At 41.4% G+C, this 23,214-nt stretch overlaps 1 long non-coding RNA gene across 1 annotated transcript; it reads left to right on the top strand.

Annotated features, from left to right (window-relative positions):
• Positions 1–1,912: 1,912 nt before the first annotated feature.
• Positions 1,913–22,673, top strand: LOC107534877 (uncharacterized). The gene is made up of 3 exons (XR_001602981.2): positions 1,913–1,988; positions 4,996–5,119; positions 22,582–22,673. It is a non-coding gene; the product is annotated as an uncharacterized LOC107534877 (long non-coding RNA).
• Positions 22,674–23,214: the final 541 nt, after the last annotated feature.

Below are 23,214 nucleotides of genomic sequence, written 5' to 3'. Positions count from 1 at the left end.
GAAAAAAATAGCGCCCTGGGTCATTTAATAGCCTCTTTGCTAAAATGAGACGCATCCCGCAGTGCCCTCCATCGTGGGCTAGTCGTGACGGGGGGAAAGCTGTATCCCGTGTTACTTAAGGAGCAGGAGTTTGCTTTCAGGAGATCTGAAATGGAAAATCTGGTCGGCACGATGGCGAGGAGGGCTGAGGAACGCCTGGGCGCAGCAGGACCGACCCGCCACGTGGACTCCTCGGCGCGGCGCCGCGTGGGGACCCCGCTCCGGGCCTGGGCGGTCCACTTAGAATCCGGAGAGCCCAGGAGCGCTGTGCAGAGGAGGCAGGTCCCCTCCCGCCCGCCGAAATCGAGCCACCGGCGCCCCAAACTGAAGGAGAGCGAAGCCAACCCCACCCCGACGCTGCCTCCTCTTGCACTCCCTTTCCACACGCCTCACACCCTTCCCTCTCTCCTGTCAGTGTTATTTGTAGCTCCCCTTTCCCCATCTCCCTTTCTGTGGTTTAAATAGTCACACTCCTGCCTTACCATTATGGGCGTGCTTCCCAGTCCAAAGCACACCCAAGATGGCAGAGCAGTGGAACCCGGGCTGGTCCAACGTAGCAGGGGATACCCTGAGGCATCTGAAAATAAGAAACAGGGATTGAGAAAGAAGTGAAAAACTGCATTTTGACACCCCACCACCACCAGAATGTTCGCATGCTTAAAATGTAATTAAAATTAGTCTTTCAGGCAATTAGGGTAATCCCATTTCAGCTGCCCATTCTTTAAAGACATGGTTTACGGTCTTCCTTCACTACGACCCCTACGGCTTCATTACTAAAGATACTTGTCTTCTCTAGTACATCTTGCTCTTCAGTTTGTTTCTGTGTTCTCTCACTTTAGTGTTTAGTCTTGTCACTTAAACATTATTCTTTCTTTCAGTTGGGAATGTCTTATGATAATAGCAGCCATTCTAAAATAGGCTAGCTATGGGAATCACAAAATGAGCTGTGGTCAGTTTTTGTAATCCACTCGGAGTCAACATTTGAGCGCCTCAGGAATATCTTCAGTGTTAGCTTGATTCTTTCAAAATAAGTTCTATTAACTCAAGCCTCAGTAAAGTGTTTTAGAATTGTTACGGTTTTTAAAGGTAGGCAGCCTAATTAATTTCCCTGCATAAATTTTGGCGATAATGGGCAGCTAAAAATGAAAAACGGGGGGGGAAAAATTATCCGTTATGCCAGTTGTTTTCAGCAGTCTTATGAATTAGAGCCCTTTCTCCATGTAGTACATATTCTGAAACTTTAAGAATTAATTATCCTTGTTAACAAATTTTATTTATTATTGGGTCAGGATCTTGGAATCTTAGGGCCGCCATATCTTTTAAGTCATAATTTAACTCATGCATGTAATATACAGATGAGTCTAAGGCTTAGAGAGGTGAGGGACTTGCCAGAGATCACACTGTTAGTGGCAGAGTCAACACTATATGGGCAAGGAGAAGAAAACCTCCACAGGACATCACATTGCCTGAAAGTGAGACTTGGGAGACTCTGCCAGTACTTAATGTTTGGCTTCCCTAAAGTTAATTGAAGGTTTTGCTGGAGTGAGGCCTAAGCCTCAAGCCGTATCTATCACTGAAGGTAGCTGGAGTGATCAGGCATGGGAGATTCCTGACTCTACAAAAAAGAAATAAATAAAACAGGGGTCTATGTAGGCCTAAAAGGTAAACCTAGAGTTCTGAAGTAATATTTATAAAAGTGAAACTAAGTGAAAGAAAATGCCGATTTAGGACTAGCTTTGGGTTTATGCCTTTTTCAAAATTGCTCTGTAAAGAATCTACTCCAAATATTTGCAAAGCCAAGAAAGAAAATTGGTATATTTATATGTTTATAGTACTGATTAAGGTATTCTTTCTATATTTTTCTGGAAAACACAGTTGGCCAGCTCCTAGTTCCAGTCTTCAGCTTCAACTCTCAGGACCTGCTTTATAAGAAATCTCTGCCTCAAAAGGTATTGACTCTGGATCATCTTTATTCCTCTTCCTGTGTATATTTTCCAGTCTCTGTACCTGATTTGTTCCTCTTTAATCTTTCCTCCCCTTGCTCTCACTGTTCTTATTAAGAATGGAGTTTTCCCTTGAATGGTAGCCCCACTGCTATGTCATCACCTTGCTGTAAAACCTACCCCTTCAGTCTCCAGCACTTTGCCTATTGGTTGTGTCCATAGTCCCAGTCTTCTCCCAGGGACTTCCATGAGATGCTAACTCCTGGTTGCCAGGAGGCTACAACTTTTCTTATCACCATAGCCTGCCAATATTCTGCTCTGGCTGCATATCTTGATTAAGTCCTACCCCCCGTCAGAGAATTAATGCCCCTTGAGCCTTCCCCAGCCCACTGGACATGTGTGTTCTAGTCTTCTCCAGGGAAGCCTCAGTACTGGCCTCCTCAGTTGGCACTTATGGGGCTGCAGGCCCTAGCCAATGAGCTTTATTTCCTATTCTAACTTCCACATACTAGTCTCCAGACAAGCTGAACTAGTCCTCTTTCCCACATTTACTATATATCTTCTTGATTTCATGCTTAATTTAATGTGGTTCTCTCTATGCAAAATGCACACCCCAGCTACATCTCTCCAGCCTTCAGCTTCAATGTCCTCACCACAGCCTGTCTTCCTCAACTCTTGTGAGAAGGAACTTGTTTCTCTTTTGAACTCCCATAGCACTTTTAAAAATCAATTATGGTTCCCCCTTCTATTTCACAAGTAATACATATTTATTTTTAGACACTTAGAACCAGCCAATAAGCAAAACAAAAAATTTTAATTATTAAAACTGCTACCCCCATCCAGAGAGACAGTTACCAGAAGGGAGGGGGAGGTGGGTGGGTGAAAAGGGGAAGGGGAATATAGTCAATAATATTGTGATAAGTTTATACGGCGGTTACTAGAATCAGTGGGGTGATCACATTGTAAGGTATAAAAATTTTGCATCACTATTTTGTACACCTGAAACTAATCAATAGGAGATTGTATGCCAACTATACATAAATAAAAAAATAAATTAAAAAAGAAAATACGTCTACCCCCAGAGATAACCACTATTAGCACTTTGGTGAATAGCCATGTGGATATTCTTCTGCCTATACCTCTTTATTTAGACATATCTTATGACACATTTTCTACATTTTACAAAAGATACTTATGTACTTATTTTCTCAAATGGGAATCTTTTTGAGGGCTGTGACAATTGTATATATCACTTTGCACAGTGCCTTGAACATACTAGAAAATCAAAGCATGTTTGTTGAAGGAACAGAAAATGAAATTCAGAAAGAGATTCACTTTTTATTTTGTGGAAAACAATACTAATTTGGAGAAATTTTCAAAATGTTGGGGGAAAATTGAAAATTCAAAAGTGATGGGAAGATAAAACTTTTGGAGCAATATTTATTTATTCATTTATTTATTTTAGAAAATACATGAAGAACTCACCTAACTCCATGATAGAGTTTATTTCTGTGAACAGGAAATACCGTTAAGGCTAACAGAGCAATTGGGATATAGTGGAATGGACACTAAAGTTGGAGACAAATAACGTAGACTCACAAACCTCCTCTGTTACTGACTAGCTCTGTAACCTCACTAACCATATTTTCCTCATATGTCAAAAGGATATAGTACTTCATGAAATTGATTCAAAAATTAAACAAGATAATGCAAATTAATGTGCTTAATGTAGCATAAAACATTGTGCAAATATAGTGATTACTATTATTGTTAAGAGGTAAAAGTGATGAATTGCACCATAAGGAAAGAGAAAGCAGAGAAATTACAAATGAGAATACTTATAAATGATCAAAGCAACAAGCCATCCTGGAAGAAAAATGGTGTCAGGAATTGAGCTAAGAACAGGAATAGGTCAGAAGAAAGAGAAGTGAAAGATAAAACTGGGAGAAGCAAGAATTGGAACTGACTTGAGTTGCAAAGATTCAGTGGTATCAAAAGGAGTAATGAGACCAAAAAAAAAGAAATTCAATGGTTAAAGGCAGCAGAACCTCCCACACACACACTAAAAGCTTCATACCATCAACTCCCATCAGGTGAATGCCCAACTCACCTATGTTAGAGTAATTGGCGCAGCCAGTGATTAAAAACATGGGCCTTGAGTTGGCTAAACTTAGGGTTCTACATCTGTTACTTATTAAACAGAGACCTTGAGTAAGTTACCTGACCTCTCTAAACCTGTTTTCTATTCTGTAAAGTGAAAACAAGATAGAAATTATCATAGGGTTGAGCGAGGATTAAATAAGACACAGTCTTTAGCCATTAGTTAATGTTCAGAAATGTTATTACCATCACAAGAACTGAGAAAACTTTTTCCATCTGAGGATCAGGGGAGTACTGGCAAAGTGAGGAAAAGGGGCTGCTCAAGGAGAGACTTGGAACCCAAATGGAACAGAAATTAATTCAGCTTTAGCTATTTCTCTAGAAAACCATACCCTCAAGTGTCAAGTGTCAAGACCTAAAGAAAGACCCATCAGACTTAAAAAGACAATGACAAGAGGAAAATGCTTTAACTCTATGCAAAATATGAAGAAATATGAAGCTACATTTATGACATAAATTCATAGACTCATGGCATGATATAATGGAGTCACAGTTGAATCCCTGTTCTATCTCATTTTGACTGGTTATCTTAGACAATTACTAATCATTTGAACTTCAGTTTCCTCATCTGGAAAGTGAGCTTATCAGTAGCTACCAAAGCAAGCTATTGTGAAGATTAAAATATTTAATGCAAAGAACCTGGCAGTGGGACTAGCAGAGCAGTTCCTTAAACATTGAGTCTCTTCCCCCTATAAGATATAAACCATCTAAGGAACTACTGTTGTATCTCTTATAATATCTAGCTTTGTGTCTTGCTTGTAATAGTGGCTCAAAAAATATTAATTAGAATTAATTACGTGTGCATTAGAAGGAACCTTGGAAGCCATCTAAACTAAATTTCTGTTCCATCCAGAAATGCTCTAACCAACAAAGGCCTGTCCAGCCTCTGTGTGAATACTGCTAGAGAGCTTGCTGATACCAGAAGGACTGGCTGCAGGACTCAGTATTTCTGACAGAACGATGTTCACATACTGAGTGTAAGTGTGCTTCCGTGAAACATCACCCATTTGCTTTAATTCTGCCCTTTGAAGCAATACAGCTTAAACCTTTTTCCACATTCATGTGATAGCTCTTCAACTATTTGAAGATAGCATTGGCATTTTCCTCTAAACTGTTCCAAGTTAACTCCCTTCATGTAAGACAACTCACAGATACCTATCAGCACCACCATTCTGGTTTGCATATGTTCCTCTTGGAATGTGGCATTCATAATTGAACACTGTGCTAGAGTTGAGGACATAACCCTGTGGAAATGCCAGGTCAGGCTAACACTAGCAGGTTATAGAAATAAAGGCCAATTAGGATACTCCGTAAGACTGGGGGGATTTAATATCTGACTGAGAATAAACCACCTTCCAGATCAAGCTTACACTGTAACCATTGTTTAAGTTACTAAAACTTGCCTGGCCGAGCATGGCTCAGGAGTTGAGCATCGACCTAGGATCCAGGAGATTGTGGTTCTATCCCTGGTCAGGGCACATGCCTGGGTTGTGGACTCAATCCCCAGTTGGGGCTGTGCAGGAGGCAGCCAATCAATGACTCTCTCATCATTGATGTTTCTGTCTCTCTCCACCTCGCTTCCTCTCCCTGAAATCAATAAAGATACCTTTTAAAAAAAAGTTACTAAAACTTTTCAATAAAATAAAATCTTATGTATACAAATTTAAAATAGGCAAAGGAAAGGAACTGCAATTCACAGAAGTATAAGAAAAATATATGAAGAAATGTTCAAATCACTTGTAATTAGAGAAATTTAAATTAAAACAGTAAGGTAATATTTCCTGCCCATCAGAATATCAAAAATTAGAAAGATGGATATACCAAGTATTGGTGAGACTGTAGAGAGACAAGACCTCTCATGCATAGCTGGTGGGAGTACATTCTGGCCCAGCCATTCTGGAGAGCAATAAGCCAATATTTAATAAATGATGTGCATGCCTGTGACCCAACAATACCATTCCTGGGTGTGTCCAAGAGAAATTCTCATGTAGGTTCATCATGGCTTTGACTGTGGCAGCTAGATGTTGAAATCAATCTAAGCATCTGTTACTAGGGGAATAAGGAAATAAAATGTGGTGGATGCATATTGAGTTAGTCCAGATCCCAAAGGGTTGGCTTGGGTTTGAAAATTGGCTAATTGGACAACTTAGACCTGAGTCAAGGTTGTTATCACTTCAGTTTTCTAATAAATTAGCAAACAAGCAAAGCAAAGAACAATGTCTTCCTAGTTCTTCACAGAAACAGGCCAAATCCTGGTGATCAGTACAGGCCATTAGGGGGAAGAAACTGGTCTAACGAGTTCAGAGTTGGGACTAAGTTTTTGTAGGATTAAGCTTGGGGAGGGTCTGGGTCAACATTCAATGGTCTACCATCTACCATGTACAGAGAATTGAGCCTGTAGCATTCCTGCCCATGGCCTATCCCACATGCTATAAAATATTGTATAACAGTATTAAGCTACTAACAAACTGCACATACAGCAACATGGAGAACTGAAACAAAGGAAACAATATGATTTATAGTACAATGCCACTCATGTAAATTAAAAACATACAAAACTATACTTTATGAAGTTTCATATATATTTAATGACGTACATCAAATACATTCGAGTGGGAACTATGGAGAGGGAGGGCAATGAAAAGGGAAGAAGGGAAAAATATGAGATGAAATAAAGTGAGCAGGGCCTCACACAGATTTAAAATGTCAGTGGTCAGTGTGCTAAGAGGCGAGGATGATTAACTCAGTGCTCTCTCTGCCTCCCAGATCTAAATTTTTTTTTAAACGTATCTTTATTGATTTCAGAGAGAGGAAAAGAGGGGGGAGAGTTATTGATCGGCTGCCTAGCCCGCAACCCAGGCATGTGCCCTGACCAGGAATTGAACCCCGATCTCCTGGATCCTAGGTCAATGCTCAACCGCTAAGTCACGCCTGGCTGGGCCCCAAATCTAAATTTTTAAACAACACAAAAGTGAGGAAGGGATTAAATAGTACATGGAGATAGGAGAAATTGATATTGATACTCTTATATAGGTCAGATTAATAGCAAATTGAGAAAAAACTAAATATTTGATTTGGTTTGATAAAAAGAATACAGAGTCTAGCGGTCTACTTTTATGCCTAATTGCCTCATAATATAGTTGTGCAAATTTAAAAATCTGTGACAAATTTGTTTGATCACATTGATTTGATCATGGAAGCTCATGGAATTGCCTGTTCATGAAGCTTGGTACTCAGCTCTCAGCTGTTACCTGTCAGCTCTTGCCCAGCCCTGTCTGGTTCCAGCTCTTTGGACTAAGCACCCAGTTATTTCCAGGATGCCCCACCTCTTTCCCGGAACCAGAGAGAGGGTAGAAGCTCAGGTGTCAAAAGCCTTCATGCTACATACAAATTGAGTCAGTCACTGCCAAAATAATACCTGAGCGCAGCCATCTCTGTTGTCCAATACCCCCAAGAGGAAGCCAGCCCTTACCCATGTAGCTTATGCATCCAGGGTTCCACTGCCTTTTGTCCTGCCTCAGGGCATTGATGGCCCTGACAGCCAAATGGTGATCCCATTTCTTTGCCTAGTTCCTACCAGTGCCAGTTTCTACCTCTCACCCATATTTATTCACTTCCTTGGGTAAATGGACATTTTCCAGATCTTTGGATTTCCAGCCTTGAAAACCCTTCCTTTGACTAGGAAACTCTCCACTATGAGTTTTCAGTATGCAGAGCCCTCCTCCCACAGTATTCCCTTCCTCAGCACTCATCTCCTGTTTTACCCCCATACACACATTTAGGCTGTGGGGACATGAGCTGGGCTCTACCAGTCTGATACACCAGCCCAAAACTTTGACACAGGGGCTAAGGACACAAAGGAGAAGGCACCGTGGGGCATGTACCGAGAAGGCAGTAGTGTACAGCAGCAGCACTGGTTTCCAGGACACCTGTGTATAATATGATAGGTTATATTATATTTAATAATATAATCCCCAGAGCTGGGTGGTATCCCAGGTCCAGTGCTGGTCATAGCTGTGCTTCAGGCTGCAGAATCTCTTTGGTTTCCAGTGGGGACAGTGATAGCCTCATTGTCTGGCCTCAACAGACTGCCCCTGTGGCCTGTCTCTGCCCCCAAATTCTTTAGCCTGGTTATCCAGTCTTCCCAGAAATTCTGAGAGCTTCCCACTAGCCTTTCAATAAATTTATTTTCTGCTTCTATTTGCCAAAGTTGGTTTGTGTTGCAGCCAGGATCTCTGACTGACATACTTGTTTCTGGTAGAACTCCTAGGGTTACTTCAACTCTGCCTGACATTCCCACCATGTCTACTTTCTCTTCCCATCTTCTGCTGACCTTGCCACTTGGACCTGCCACACCTCTGCTCAGTTTTGGCCCCTGTCTGCCAGTCTCTCTCCCAAGACTGCTGTACATTTGATCCCTCTTTCCCAGGTCTCTACTTCCTCCCTCTAACCCCTCCCTAGGACTTGGGCATTCTATGCTCCCAGCGCATCCTGAGGCCCAGAGAGATGGGTGGTCATCCTAGCCCTATCATGATGTCAACAGTAGGCCTAGTGCTGACAGGAGAGAGTCCTCAGATGCTAGATGGAAGGGTCACCAGGAGGAAAGAGGAGCACAGGCAGAGAGATGGGAGGGTAGCAGAGACTTTTCCCTTTTTTATATTTTATCTAATAATACTAGTTGTCATTTACTGAGTTCCTGCATTGTGCTGGCCCTTTACATGCATGACCTCACATTAATAGTTTGAGATAGAGATTACTATAATCCCCATTTTCAGATGAGGAAACGAGTTTATAGAAGTTAAGAGGGGTGGAGTGAGATGATCCCTTGAATCTCTTTCAAAATAATTGGAAGGAGAGGAGATAAGTGGAATGTAGCTGAAACAAGATCAGCCATGGATCGATAATTATACAGGATGGATAATGAGTGTATGGAAATTTATTATACTATTGTGTCTAATTTGCATGTATTTGAACTTTCCAAAAACGTGTTGTGTTTTCTTTTAAGTTGGGAAACTTGAACAAAGTCATATAAGTAATTAGTGATAAGATTGGTTGGATTCCAGGCCCTCCTGACTTCATTGCCTGCTCTCTTAACTTCTACACTGGGTTCTTTCCCAAGGTACCTAAAAAAACCTAAAAGGAAAAGATAAATGATTTTCAGAGGACTCAAAGGGGATTCAGAGTCCTCTTGACTAATTTCTGCTCCTGTTTTCCAGGCACATCATGGCAAGGATCAATAGAATATGGCTAGATATTAATTCCCCATGCTTATTCTAGAGTTTATTATAAAGATGCCCTCATTTTCTCTGCCTGCATCTGAGTAGGTGGAGAAGCAGCCCATAAGAGAGTCTTTGGCAGCCAAAGTTTTCTAAAAACACCCAGGCAACAGCTGTCCTTGTGCTGTCACCTGACTTGCCAGGCCCTGAGTCAGCACAGCTCCCCAACCCAGCCCCCACTGCTGAGCCAGATCTGACTTGCCCTTTCAAGGCTGAGCTGAACCTGTTGAGCAAGCCCCACCCCGCCCTGTCCCAGTATCTTCCTCAGTCTGTGGCTTCTTGCTCCCTTACTCTCATCTGGGTTCCCACCCTTTCACAACCCTTGTCATCCAAAGCAGCAGACTCATGTCTGAAACTTTAGTTCTGAAGGGAACTGAAAGACCACCTCCAAGCTGTTGGAGATGTAGACATGGCTCTGGAATCTGTCCCTGGGTAGAAAGGATGAGCTGGGCATCAGTATCTCCTACCATCTGCCAAGGAAAATCTTCCTTCTCTGGGTGACTCTGGGGTTTGCTTTAGGAGAAAAGCAGAAGAAAATATAAAGATACCACCTGCCTTTCTATAGAGAAGGATTCTACCCCTAGACTCAAGCCCAGAAGCAACCAGGGCTGGGTCAATATGGAGACCCGATTCTTGATCTGTATTTCTGTGGAGAAACTCTCATATCACACCCTTTTGTTGGTCTAGACCTGAAGCTACAATAAGTGCTGACACGACACATTCCCCAGGTGTTGGTGCACATTGACCCTGATGCCAGGATTGGAGGATACAGACTTGACCTCATTGCTAAGAAACTAAGGTTAGCCTTCTCCCTGGTACCAGCTTCATCCCTCAGGCCTCTATGCCAGCCTGCCCTGAATCCTGGTCCTGCCACTTAGGGGTGTGTGACCTTGTGGCTCTAACTAACTTCTGTGAGCCTCAGTTTTTATCATTTGTAAAGTAAGAATAAAATACCTACCTGGCAAGTTAGTTGTGAGGGTCAGACAAGGTAGTGTATGGATAGCACTTAGTAGGCGCACAACACCCATCAGCTCCCTTTACCTTGCCTTGAGATTATTAGCTTCTGCTCAAACGGGACTGATCTCAGAGCTTTCACATCTGATAACAAATGCTGCCCCAGTTCCGGTTGATTCTGGGCCTTCACACGTCTTTCCCCATTGACTTACACATGGGCCAGTTATTTTCCAGTCATCTGCCAGCCCAGACCACACTACACCACAGTCCTGACTTCATGATTCTACACTCTGAATTTGTCCCCTTGGCTCCCACCACACAGTTGCACCTGATTATTTCTGTGTGTTCTCTCACTAACTAGCTGCTTCTTCCCTTTCTTGAGCTTTCAGAACTCCTGAATGTGAGTGTTTCAGGGCCCCCTCTCCCAACACCATTTTCTGTGCATATCCATTGTCTAAGGATCCACTGCCTTGAGTCTCCTGCACACACAAATAAACAGCGAGCTCCTCCCTTCTCCCCAAATAGCTCCCTGGCCAAGGGGAAGGGTGTTGCAGCTCTTACTGGGATCATGGCTCTGTGTAAGCATGCCAGTTTTTCAGTCCCCATGAAAAATCGGATTGGGAGCCGCAATCAGGACAATACTGCAGGCATGGCTTGACCTGATGTGGTAGAAAGAACCACCACTTCTTGTGGTGTGCATATGTCCTGGATAATCTAAATACACATTAGGACTTTGGCAACTATGATCAAATGTTGGTCTTTTAGGTTTGAGCCAACTAGAAATCCTAGACCTTTATTCACAAGCTGCAGGTGTCTCCCAGATGTCATTTGTACTGTGACAGCTGATTTTATAATCTCAACTTCAGTATGACATCTATTTATCTCTACTAAATATCACTTTGTTATTGAGATTACCATTTTGGCTCTTTAACGGATAAATTGTAAGGGAAAAAGTGATAGAAGGGCAACTTATAGAATGAAAGAAACTTAATGCTATATCAGCCAATTGCAATGTGTGGGTTTTGTTTGGATCCTGCTTTAAACAACCTAAAAAAATTTATATTTATGAGACAATTGGAAATTTGAACAGTGGATATTTGATGATGTTAAGGAATTATTGAAGTTTCTTTTTAAGTGTGGTAATAGTGTTAGAGTTTTGTTTTTAGCAAGTAGGATGTCTGAGATTTGCTTCCACATAAAATGAGGGAGGGAAGTTAGTGGGGGTGTAGAAGAAATCAGATTGGCTGTGAGTTGAAACTTGCTGAAGCTGGGTGACTGGCATATGGGTTTCTTTTCTTTTCTTTTCTTTTTTTTTTATCCTTACCCGAGGACATTTTTTCCATTGCTTTTCCAGAGGGGGGGGAGGGAGGGAAATATTAATGTGAGAGAGACACATCGATTGGTTGCCTCCCGTATGTACCCTCACGAGGGCTGGGGATTGAGCCTGCAACCCAGGTACGTGCCCTTGGCCGGAATTGAATGCGGGACCCTTCAGTCCTCAGGCCGGAGCTCTAACCACTGAGCCAAACCGGCTAGGGCAAGCACATGGTTTCTTATACTATAATGTCCACATTTGTGAATGTTAGAAATTATCTAAAATGAAAATTGTTTTGTGTCTTGCCTCTGTTTTCAGCATATTAACTGTTCTTAGCCCTGCACCCTCACTCCATCTAATAAGTATGATTTCTGTATCTATATCCAAGTAGTTAATAAACAGGTCGACCAGGTCAGAACTAAGCAGGTCTCTGTGCCCACCACAATCCACTAGGTTTACCCATCAGTCAGTCCTCTTTGGAAATGGCTGATCAATGAACCATGACCCCACCTATCTCAGTTATCCAGTCTTTGTTTATAAGGATAACATGAAAGACTTGTCTAGTGCCTTGCAGAAATAGAAATGCAAATTTTCAAGCATTATCCTTATCTGCCACTTTTGCAATCTATTTTTTTAGTTAAGAGTTTGATCCATTTGTTTTAAGTGAATTGGTGTTGGTTCTTTCTTTTCCAAAACACCCAAAGATCACTTGCTTTAAATAATCCAATTTGGAAATTTATAGCATCAATAATAACTCACTATAGTTTGTCCCTGGCCACACCCACGAGCTGTGCTGTGACAGTCAAAGTCTAATCCTGGGTTTTTGTTGGGAAAGGTATTTTCTTTCTCTGCTAAGTTGGAAAGTTGGAATCCTTTAGACACTGGTGCTCATCTTGTTACCCCTTGGGGAGAGTCTGTCTGGGAACAAAGGCAACACAGGGAAAAGCAGAGCTCAGGAATGGAAAGAAGGGGATTCTGGAATTACATCATTTGAGCCTCCTGACTTAGCTATGCCTAAAGCCATCAACCCCTATAATTTTTGGCTGTGTGAACCAATACATTCTATTCTTTTCTTAAACCAGTTTAAGCTGAATTTCTGTCTCTTGCAAAAGAAGTCTTGACTAGTACAGTGTGTGTGTTATTGGTTGAGCAATGCAAAATCTAAAATGTCCCAATTTATATAATAATTTTTGTATGATCATATTGTGTATACATTATAACAACTTTATTGAGCTGTAATTCACATATCTAAAATTCACTTATTAAAGTATACAATCGAGTGGTTTTTAGTATAGTCACAGAATTGTGCAGCTATTACCACCATCTTATTTTAGAACATTTTCATGTCCCCAGAAGAAGCTGTATCCATTACCATCCTTCCCTATTCCCCTGCCTTCCTTTAACCCCTAGCAACTACTAATCCACTTTCTGTCTATGAATTTGCCTATTTTGGACATTTCATACAAATGGAAGCATACAATCTGTGGCCTTTTGTGACTGGTTTCTTTCACTTAGCATAATGCTTTTAAGGTTTTCCATGTTGTAGCATGAATCAGTACTTCATTCATTTTGTGGATAAACTTATTTCATTCTATAGATATGTCACATGTTGTTTATATATTCATCAATGGTGTTCATGTATACTGTTTCCACTTTTTTGTTAATTATACTGCTGTGAACACTTATGTACAAGTTGTTGTGTGGACATATGTTTCAATTCTCTTGGTTACATACCTAGGAATGGATTTGCTGAGCCATATGGTAACTTCATGTTTAAATTTTTGAGGATCTGTCAAACTATTTTCCAAAGTAGCTACACCATTTTAAATTCCTACTAGCAATGTTTAAGAGTTTTAGTTTCTCCACATTCTCAGCAACACATGTTATTGTCTTTCTTTTTTCTTTTAGCTGTCCTAGTGGTATTAACTTGCATTTTCCTAATATTGATAACAATGTTAAGCATCTTTTCAATGTACTTATTGTCATTTGTGCATCTTCTTTGGAGAAATGTATATTCAAACCCATTACCCAGTTTTGAATTGGGTTGTCTTTTTAATTTGTAAGAGTTATTTATATATTCTGGATACAAGTCCCTTATCAGATATATGATTTGCAGACATTTTCTCCCATTCTATGGGGTTTCTTTTCACTTTCTTGATGGTGTCCATTGAAGCACAAAATTTTTGCATTTTGACAGAGCCCAATTTACTTTTCTTTTCTCTCTCTCTCACTTACGCTTTTGGTATCATATCTAAAAAACACTGCCTAATCCAAGGTCAAGAAGATTTACCCCTGTGTTGTCTTTTAAGAGTTTTATGGTTTTAGCTCCAACATTTAAGTCTATAATTCATTTTAAGTTAATTTTTTAACATGGTGTGTAGTAGGGGTTCAACTTCATTCTTTTGCATCTGGCACCATTTGTTGTATCCTTTCCCCTACTGATACAACAGTATTTTTGTAAACATGTTTTACTTAGAGCAATATTATGTGAGTTTATATTCTCTGAGCATACCCCAGTTGCTTTTGTCAGCAGTGTTGCATGCTAGAGATTGAGAAGGAGGGTGATTTTTCTGTGAGTGATTAAATGTTTGACTATAGAATGTGATGAGGGTGTGTACAATGATGCCAACATATTGGTGTGCATCATAATCATCTGGGGAACATTTTTTTCATGGGAATTCACAAGCCCCACCCCAACCTACTGCATCAGAATTTCCTGGCAGCCCTGGCCAGGTAGCTCAGTTGTTTAGAGCATCATCCTGATATACCAAGGTTCTGGGTTCCATCCTTGATCAGGGCACATACAAAAGTCAATCAATGAATGCACAAGTTGCTGACTCTCTCTCTCTCCCCCCCCCCCCCCGAAATAAGTAAATAAATAAATAAAAGAATTTTCTGGCAGTATTCTATATCTTCCATATATAGAATCATAGCCCATTAGGGCTGTGAGAGCCCATATGGTCACATAATTCACCCCCTTATTTTTAAATTGATAATATAACCAGAAAGTGGTTGGCTTATGGGCTTATTCCTTGTACCCATCAAGATCAGACTGAGCACTTTGTTTGCTTCCCCCCAATACATTCAAATGCAACAGTATTTATCACTAATGAGATTTTACTGAGGCCTTCATGGGAAGGTGGGGAAGAGGGTTACATCACACATCACAAAGCAATACTTAGTTAGATCCCTCTATTTGACTAGCTAGACCTGTTCTTCCTCCAACAGTTTTCTCTCTTGCTACATATTGCCAGGTCTCTTCATCGCTCCTACTACACAACTTCTCAAATTCCCTCTTTTTTCCAAACCATTCAAGCCAGGGTCTCAAGTTTATATACTACCCTCAACAAAACAAAAACACAATAGCTACCTGAAAAGCAACTGACACTTTTTCCTCAAGCATACTCTTTGGGAGAGTAGGGAGGTGTCTCAATTCATTTCACAGTCATAGAGCCATATCAATAATAAGTATTTCCTGAAGGCTTATTAAGAACAAAATACTGAGCTAAGAATCTCACAAAATGACTTACTTAATGTCATGTAACTCATTAGTGGCAAATCTGGAATAGAACTTTAATTATAAGGGTCAAAGCACAACTTATGAGCCACTCATATTCATAGTCTTCAGTTTCTTTGGATTAACAGCCCTGTGGGATACATGGAAAAGGTATACTATTTCATCTTCTAAAGATAAGGAAATTGAGGTACAGTGACGCTGAGTGACTCTGCAACTCAGACAGTGGAAGGTTTTGATCTAGGGTCTAGGATTGTTTATCTGTAGCAGGGTATGTGAAATTGTGGCCAAAATCTCATTGGGAAGCCACAATGGAAAATGTAACCAATAAGGGATACTGTGTAATCCTGGACGTGATGTGACGTGATGTCAAGCCTAAAGGACTGAAACACTATCACCAATAGGGAACACTGAGACGGGAGAATGAGAGAGGACAGACTGTTAGTGTCTCTCCCACAGTGACAGGAAAGAGATGGCAGCATTGGGCAAGGCAGGATCTTTTTGGCAAGGGATATCTGTTCCCGTGTGGGAAAGCATGACTCATCAGGGTGCCACAGCTCAGTGACACAGTCTCTTAAGATCTTCCAAGCCCCCTTAGTCCAAGTCTGTATTTACCAAACAACTCTCAGATCTGCTTGTATCTTCTGAAATACGCCTTCCCACAGAGTAAAAAATGTGCTGACTGGGGTTTCTTTGGGCCTATTGTCAATTATATTCTCCTGGGTGAATGAATAATGCTGCTTCTGGTCTCTCTCTCATGGGTTTGGTTTAGAGTGAGTTTATTCATTCAACATTCATTCAACAAATATTTATCAATTGCCATCTATGTGCCAGGCATTGGTCTGAGCCCTTGTAATACAAGTCAGATAAGATCCCTGTCCTCATGGAGCGCGTACACTAATGAGGTGACGGTAATAAAAAAACAAATCAAAAGGTAATTTCAAACTGTGATACTTCACACCTAGGGTTACTGAATTCCTTTCTACAGGCTCAGCTGTACCCCAGGCTCTATGAACCTCCCCCTCTCATCTTCACCAGGAAGACTTAAGAAGCTTTAGCCCAATATCAAAGAAATCAGCATCAAATTTCCCTAGAGGTCTGACCGAGAGCCTGAGAGGATGTGTTCCAGTAACTAGACTTAAGACCCACTGCCTCCCTCACCACCCCATAGGTCTAGTCTCTGGAACTCAACTTTCTTTCTTAGGCCATGACTTAATAACCTCACTCACTTGTTCATTCAGCACAGCTCTTCCTGGGCACCACCATTTTGTTAGGGGCTGGGGATTCAGAAATGAGTAAGACATGGTCCCTGCCCTCCACTCCAGTTCACAGTCCAAGGGCAGGTACAAACATTAATGATTCCTGTGCTTCTCCTATGGGCTAGGAGAGAGGAAACTGCAGGGTGCTGTGTTACAGAAGAAGGGTCCCTAAGTCATACTGGAGAGAGGGGTGGTCAGGGAAAGTGTCCTGAGGAGGCAATATTTAAACTGAGGCTGTTGAGTTTTTTTAAGTAGTAACAAACGTTGACACTTTAGAAAATACAGAAACAAAGGGCATTTAAAGCCACCCATAAAGGCACCACTGATAACAATTTGGTGATGTGTAGCTTCTCATCTCTTTGCTATTTGAGCTTAGGTTTGAAGGGCAAAGATTTACCTTTACATGACAGGGAGGAAAAAGTATTTGGTAAAAGCAATTGTCCTTAGGTTGCCTTTAAAAACCAGATGTAATAGGTAAGGGCACGACTATATATATATATTTTGTTGTTCACTTAAATATCACTGATCACTGGCACTTAGCCAGTACGTGGCAGAGTAGTTGTTCAACATGTATTTGTTTAAAAAAGAAAAAAGGAAGATGTAATGAACAGATGAGCCTTTGAACACTGGAGCATAAGAATGCAATTCCAGCCCAGCTGGCATGGCTCAGTGGTCGAGCATCGACCTAGGATCCAAGAAATCGTGGTTCGATTCCCGGTCAGGGCACATGCCCAGGTTGCGGGCTCGATCCCCAGTCAGGTGTGCAGGAGGCAGCCGATCAATGATGACTCTCTCATCATTGATGTTTCTCTCTCTCTCCCTCTCCTTTCCTCTCTCTGAAATCAATTAAGATATATTTTAAAAAATAAAAAAATAATGCAATTCCTTCTTTGAGGCCCAGCATCTGCAAGATTGAAGAGAGCATCCTGGGAGGGCCCACACTAGACCAAGGTCTCCTGTCATTTAGTACCACTATGCGAACTACAAAGACTGACATCTGTGCTGTTCTGGGAGAGAAGATGTCAGAGGGAAGAAAGAGACTCCCAGGTGGTCAGGTATGAGGGACAGAGAAGGCGCCATTTGATGTGGCCTGCCCTCTCCCTGCCACCTACCTAGGTCCTTCTGGTGCTGTGTAGAGAAATTGGCACGAAGACCTTGAGACATTCCTGATATAACTGGCATTTGGGAAGGTGTGGAAAGAAAGGAGATCTAACACCTCCACCTCTTGCTTCTCAGGTGACTGGTAGAAGTTTCTCCTTAGGAAGAAGAGAGGTTTTAGGGATCTTTACGCAGGGCCACCAGGTACATTGAAGGAGGCAACATACACAATCAGACATATACCAACTTGAATGAGAATAGGTAAGCAGTTGTAGACATTCTGTGCTTCCTGGCTGGAGCAGCACCCACCTATGTAAACCCCCACTTGCATGCACAGCCTTGCACAGACGGGAGAGCGAGCGCTTACACACACTCACAGCCAGTGCATAGCCATGCCTGTCTCAAATGCACTGTGGTGTACTTGAGGTCTCTTCTCTCACCACCTGTTCCTCTCAGGGGCCCAACTTCTAACACTCCCCCTCCCCCAACTCTAAACTTGTCATAGTTCACTTAGGAGGCTAGGAGAGGGGTGACGTGGCAGTGGGCTGTGTGTGAGAGGACAAGGGTGTAAGCATGCCTGTGTCCAACCATGGATGTTCCATGCTAGGACCCTAGAAGGTTGCCTGAGTCCAGCCAAGGAGCTGAGCCAGCACATGCCACTGTACAGGTTATGTAAAAAACACACACAATACAATGTTTTTTACTTGAGGAAGGGGACACTTTTCCAAATTTGCAGAAGCTAGTGGCAGCCCTGGCCTTACACAACACTCTCCCACTCCTCTTTTTACATCTTAATAGATTGAATAACTTCTGCTTTCTCTTGGGGTTCAAGAAGACAAATTCTGAAAGGCAAATTCTCATGTTTCCAAATCTCAACTAGCATACATGTTAAATAAAGGCTGTGGAAAGCTTTGAAAACATAAGATACTAGTCAGGGGTTGTAAACTCATGCATGCTGGAAACAGAGAGGAGGCAAACAGTCAATCTATATGTGTAAAGTGAGCCTTTTACTTAGTTTACTTTTTTGGTCAGCTTTATTGAGGTGTAATTTACATACTGTAAAAATTACCAACTCTAAGTATACAATTCAATGAGTTTTGACAAATGTAGCCACCACCACAATCATGATAGAGTATTTCTATTACAACAAAAATTTCCCTCATGGCACTTAGCAGTCAATCTTTTGCCTCCAACTTCTGGGCCCTGGCAACTACTGATCTACTTTCTATCACTGTTGCTTTTCTTTTTCCAGAATTTTATATAAATGAAACCATACATTACAGAGTTTTGTGTCTGGCTTCTGTCTCTTAGCATAATGCTGTAAGATTCATTCATATTGTGCATGCATCAATAGTCTGTTTCCTTTCATTGCTGAGTGGTACTCCATTGCATGGGCATACCACAAATTGTTTATCCATTCAGTGAGAACAGTCAGAGAAGGGGGTAAACTGTCTGATTCTGTTCTTTCGTTAGTATCTTTAGGTAGTTCCTTTTGCGTTAAACCCAGGTTTTATCATTGTTTTCTGCAGGCAAGAGTCATGCAGTAGTCTTATATCACACCCAGAAGCAGAGTTTCACTTTTGTATTTCTGTTAAGATGTAAGAAGAGGAATGGGAGAGTGTAGCACAAAGCCAGGGCTACCACTAGCTTCTGCAAATTAGGAAAAGTGTCCCCTCTCTCAAGTAAAAAACATTGTTAGTATATTTTTTGCACAACTTATACAGTGGTATTTCACCTTCATTTTTGAAAGATATTTTGTTCTTGATTGGCAGTTTTTCTTTCAGTGCTTTAAAGATGTTTTTCCACTATTTTCTGGTTTGCAATGTGTCCAACAAAATGTTTGCTACCATCCTTATCTTTGTCCCTCTGCACATAATCGGGTGGTTTTTTTTCCTTCTGGCTGCTTTTAGCATTTTCTTATCATTGGTTTTTCAGCAATTTGACTATGAGGTGCCTTGATGTGGTTTTCATGTTTTTCTGCTTGGGATTTGTTGAGTTTCTTTGATTTGTGGGTTTATAGTTTTTATCAAATTTGGAAATTTTTCAGTTATTTTTTCAAATATTTTTTCTTTTTAAAAAAATATGTTTTTATTTATTTTAGAGAGAGGAAGGAACAGGGAGAGAGAGAGAGAAACATTCATGAGAGAGAAACATGGATTGGCTGCCTCCTGCATGCCCCCTACTGGGGATCAAGCCTATAACCCGGGCATGTGCCCTGACAACCTTTTGGTGCATGGAACTACGCTCAACCACTGAGCCACACCGGCTGGTCTCACTTTTTTTTTCTTGCCCCTCCACCCCACCCTCTTTCTGGGACTCTAGGTACGTGTATGTAGGGCTTAAGGTTATATCAGCTAATTGATGTTCTGTTCATTTGTGTGTGTTTTTAATTCTTACCGGAGATGTTTTTATTGACTTGTTGTTGTTGTTGTTTAGAGAGAGGAAAAAGGAGAAAGAAAGAGAGAGAAACATCAATGTGAAAGAGAAACATCAATCGGTTGCCTACAGTAGGCACCCCCACTGGGGATCAAACCCACAACCTGGATATGTGCCCTGACCGGGAATTGAACCCACCACCTTTTGGTGTATGGGACAATGCTCCAACCAACCAAGCCACACCTGCCAGGGCTATTCTAATTTCTAACACTATGGTGCCTGTTTTGGAACTTTATATAAATAAAATCATGTAGTTTGTACTCTTTTATGTCTCACTTCTTTCACGCAGCATTATGTTTGTCAGATTTATCCATGTTATTGTGAAGCAATAATTCATTTATTTTTATCATTGTGTAACATTCCATTTTATGAATATACCACATTATTCATCTATTCTACTGTTGATGGCATTTGAGTTGTTTCCAGTTTGGGGCTGTTGTGAATAGTGTAGATATCATCATGTTTGCTCATTTTTTGGTGTTATATGTTTGTATTTCTAGGAATAGAACTGCTGAATCATAGGCGAGGCATCTCTACTTCTTAAGTAGACATCACTAAATAGTTTTCCAAAGTCCTTGTACCAATTTACATTCCCACTAGCATTTATTAGAGTTCCAGTTGTTCCATATCCTCACCAACACTTACTATTATGTCTTTTTCATTTTAGCTGTTTAAAGGATTTTACTTACATTGCCTTTCATAAAACCCCATAGGCATAATAAAACTATCAGGCAGAAGGAGCTAACAGTGTGCCAGTTTGAGACTCTTATATTAAGGTGTTTCTTCCCAATGGCTTTGTGCATTTCTAAAAGCATTCAGTTGTCACATGTGTGTTCATCAACATTATTTAAGCAGAATTTGAAAGCTAAATGTTGGATGGTTCACCAGGTAAAGAGATGATGAGAAGAAAGGCAAACAAGGGCGTTCTTGGTAGAGGGTGCAATATATGGAAAGGAAGAAAGTCATAAAAGGTCTTGGCTCAGGGCTATCTCGTACAATTATGCATGATTCTTGGAGTTGCTGTTCACTCCTTTGTCTATTGGAATGGCACCTCCATTGTATAGTGCACTACCCATGAATCTGTACACAGCAGTCATGCCTGTCATGGTCAGGGGTGATTAGAAATTTGGTGTGAATAGAGGGCAAAGTGGGTAGGGTAGAGGAACAAGAGAAGCCAGATCCAGAGTTGGGGCAATATAACTGACTCAGTCTTTGTTAGAAGCTTACTATAAAACTCCACCCCACCCCCACCCCTACTAGATGAGGGATTATACAAGCTTCCTCCTCTTGGATCCCTCAGCCCTCTGAGCCAAGGCGGCTGCCACTGAACTGGGGCCGAGGTGAAACCCAAGTCAGGAAAGAGAAATGCTGAGCCTGCTCCAGCTTGTCTTGCTACACAACTTTGGTCTCCACAAGTTGAGAAAGCAACACCCTGACTTCCTCTGTTAGGGCTTCCTCTCTTGCCTGCAGCCTCAGCACACTCCAGTGCCTGGGAAAACTGGATAAACCTGGTTGGAAAGCTGTGCCCCACCTATCTAAACGAAGCCACTAGGGATGGCTTCTGAAAACACAAGAAAAGGAAAGGAAAATCTCAGGGCCCCCATGTATTTTCACCATGGCCTGCCAGAGTGAAGGGTATTCGTCTGAAAGAAAGAAACTCTTTGGATTGAAGCTCTTTGTCTCTAAGCCCTCATTGCACTTTGTATGCATGTGTGTCTTGTATGCTTGTTAAGGGCATTAAATGGTTGAGGCAGGGCCCTCCTGTTGGGCTAGAAGGAACTATCCACTGTCTGTCAGAGAGGAAAGAGGGCCTCTTCTGGAACATGAGCTTCATGTTCAAGTTCTGCCTTCCAGTTACTTGGACAAAAAAAAAAAGTATTCCTTAAAGTAGAAATTGGGGCTGGTGGAAGAGTTCCAGGGAATGGCAGAGCAAGAATCTCTGTTGGCTCTGGTTACAAAGGGAGTAGCTCTGGAGAAATAAATGGTAAGTTGGCACCCCCCCAAGGAAGAGACAAAAGCCAGGACAAGGAACCTGGGAAAGGTGCCCATAGTTGCACCAGAACTTTGGAACTAAGTGTGTATCATGAGACCAGATGTCAACTGGAGATTTGTGGGCCCCGAGACTAAGTTAACTATGATATGAGTAGAAACCTTTCCAACCTAGCAGGTCAACTTTTAAATCAACCAAAAGGAATATACTGCACTCTTAAAATGTATTCACTGTAGCTTGTGCCTCATAAGGAGTAGAGAACTGTCAGGTGCACTGTAATATTCCTAAGCAACAAATAAATATGACAATGAAAGAACATATCTGATTAATTACTAAGTGATGTGGGACAACTAAATGCTGAGGGGACCCACAGGTACCCTAGAGGCTCTAGGTGCTGGAAAAGGTCCAGTTCTCACTGGACTGGGCAATAACGAGTAGGCTTTGGATAAAGCAATCAAAGGGCATTCTGAGCAGGTGAGCAGTGTGAGGGAAAGGCAAACAAATCGTCATCTTCAAAATCACTCCCATTTCTATTGAATTTTAGAGTTTCAAAAAACCTTTATAGCTCTGATCTTTTTTTATTTTTTATTTTTCCAGCATCCTTGAGCATTTGGCAGAACAGATTCCCACTCACAAGAGAAGAGAGAACTGGAGAATATCCGTTGATTTTGTTTGCTTAGCAGCCCTCTCTCCCGTCTTCAGCAACTAGAACCCTGGATTTTCTTGGGAAGGCATCTCTCTTCACTCTCAGACCAACCAGGGTTCTGGCTCCACCTTTGAGTCCAAAGTGAGCATACCAGGCCTAGCCGGCTCACCACTGACCACAGAAGTTCAGGGATGGGCCTGTGATCTGAGCCACTGAATGAGACATCCAGACCTTTGCTGGAATAATTGGGGAAGAGAATAAAGCCCACGCAGAGGAAAGCACAGCCAAGAGACTTTGTTTGGGTCTTCAGATCTAGCTGTGCCTGAAGCCAGACTTTTCCGAGGATTTTTCAGAGAGGTGAGCCATTACATTTCCTTCTTGATTTAAGCCAGTTTTAATTTAGTTTCTGTTACTTGCTACTAAGAGTCCTGACGATTCAGAAAGCTATACAATATATTTAAGGTCAGACAGCTAATCAATGACAGAGAGGGGACCAGAATTATATTTATGTGTTGTTGATGTTTTGTTTTTTTGTTTGTTTTTTAATATATCATTATTGATTTCAGAGGGAGAGAGAGAATTAA

This window comes from Miniopterus natalensis, chromosome 13 (assembly GCF_054644295.1).
Source record: "Miniopterus natalensis isolate mMinNat1 chromosome 13, mMinNat1.hap1, whole genome shotgun sequence".
NCBI classification, from domain to species: domain Eukaryota; kingdom Metazoa; phylum Chordata; class Mammalia; order Chiroptera; family Miniopteridae; genus Miniopterus; species Miniopterus natalensis.
This window is presented reverse-complemented; position numbering and strand designations above follow the sequence as displayed.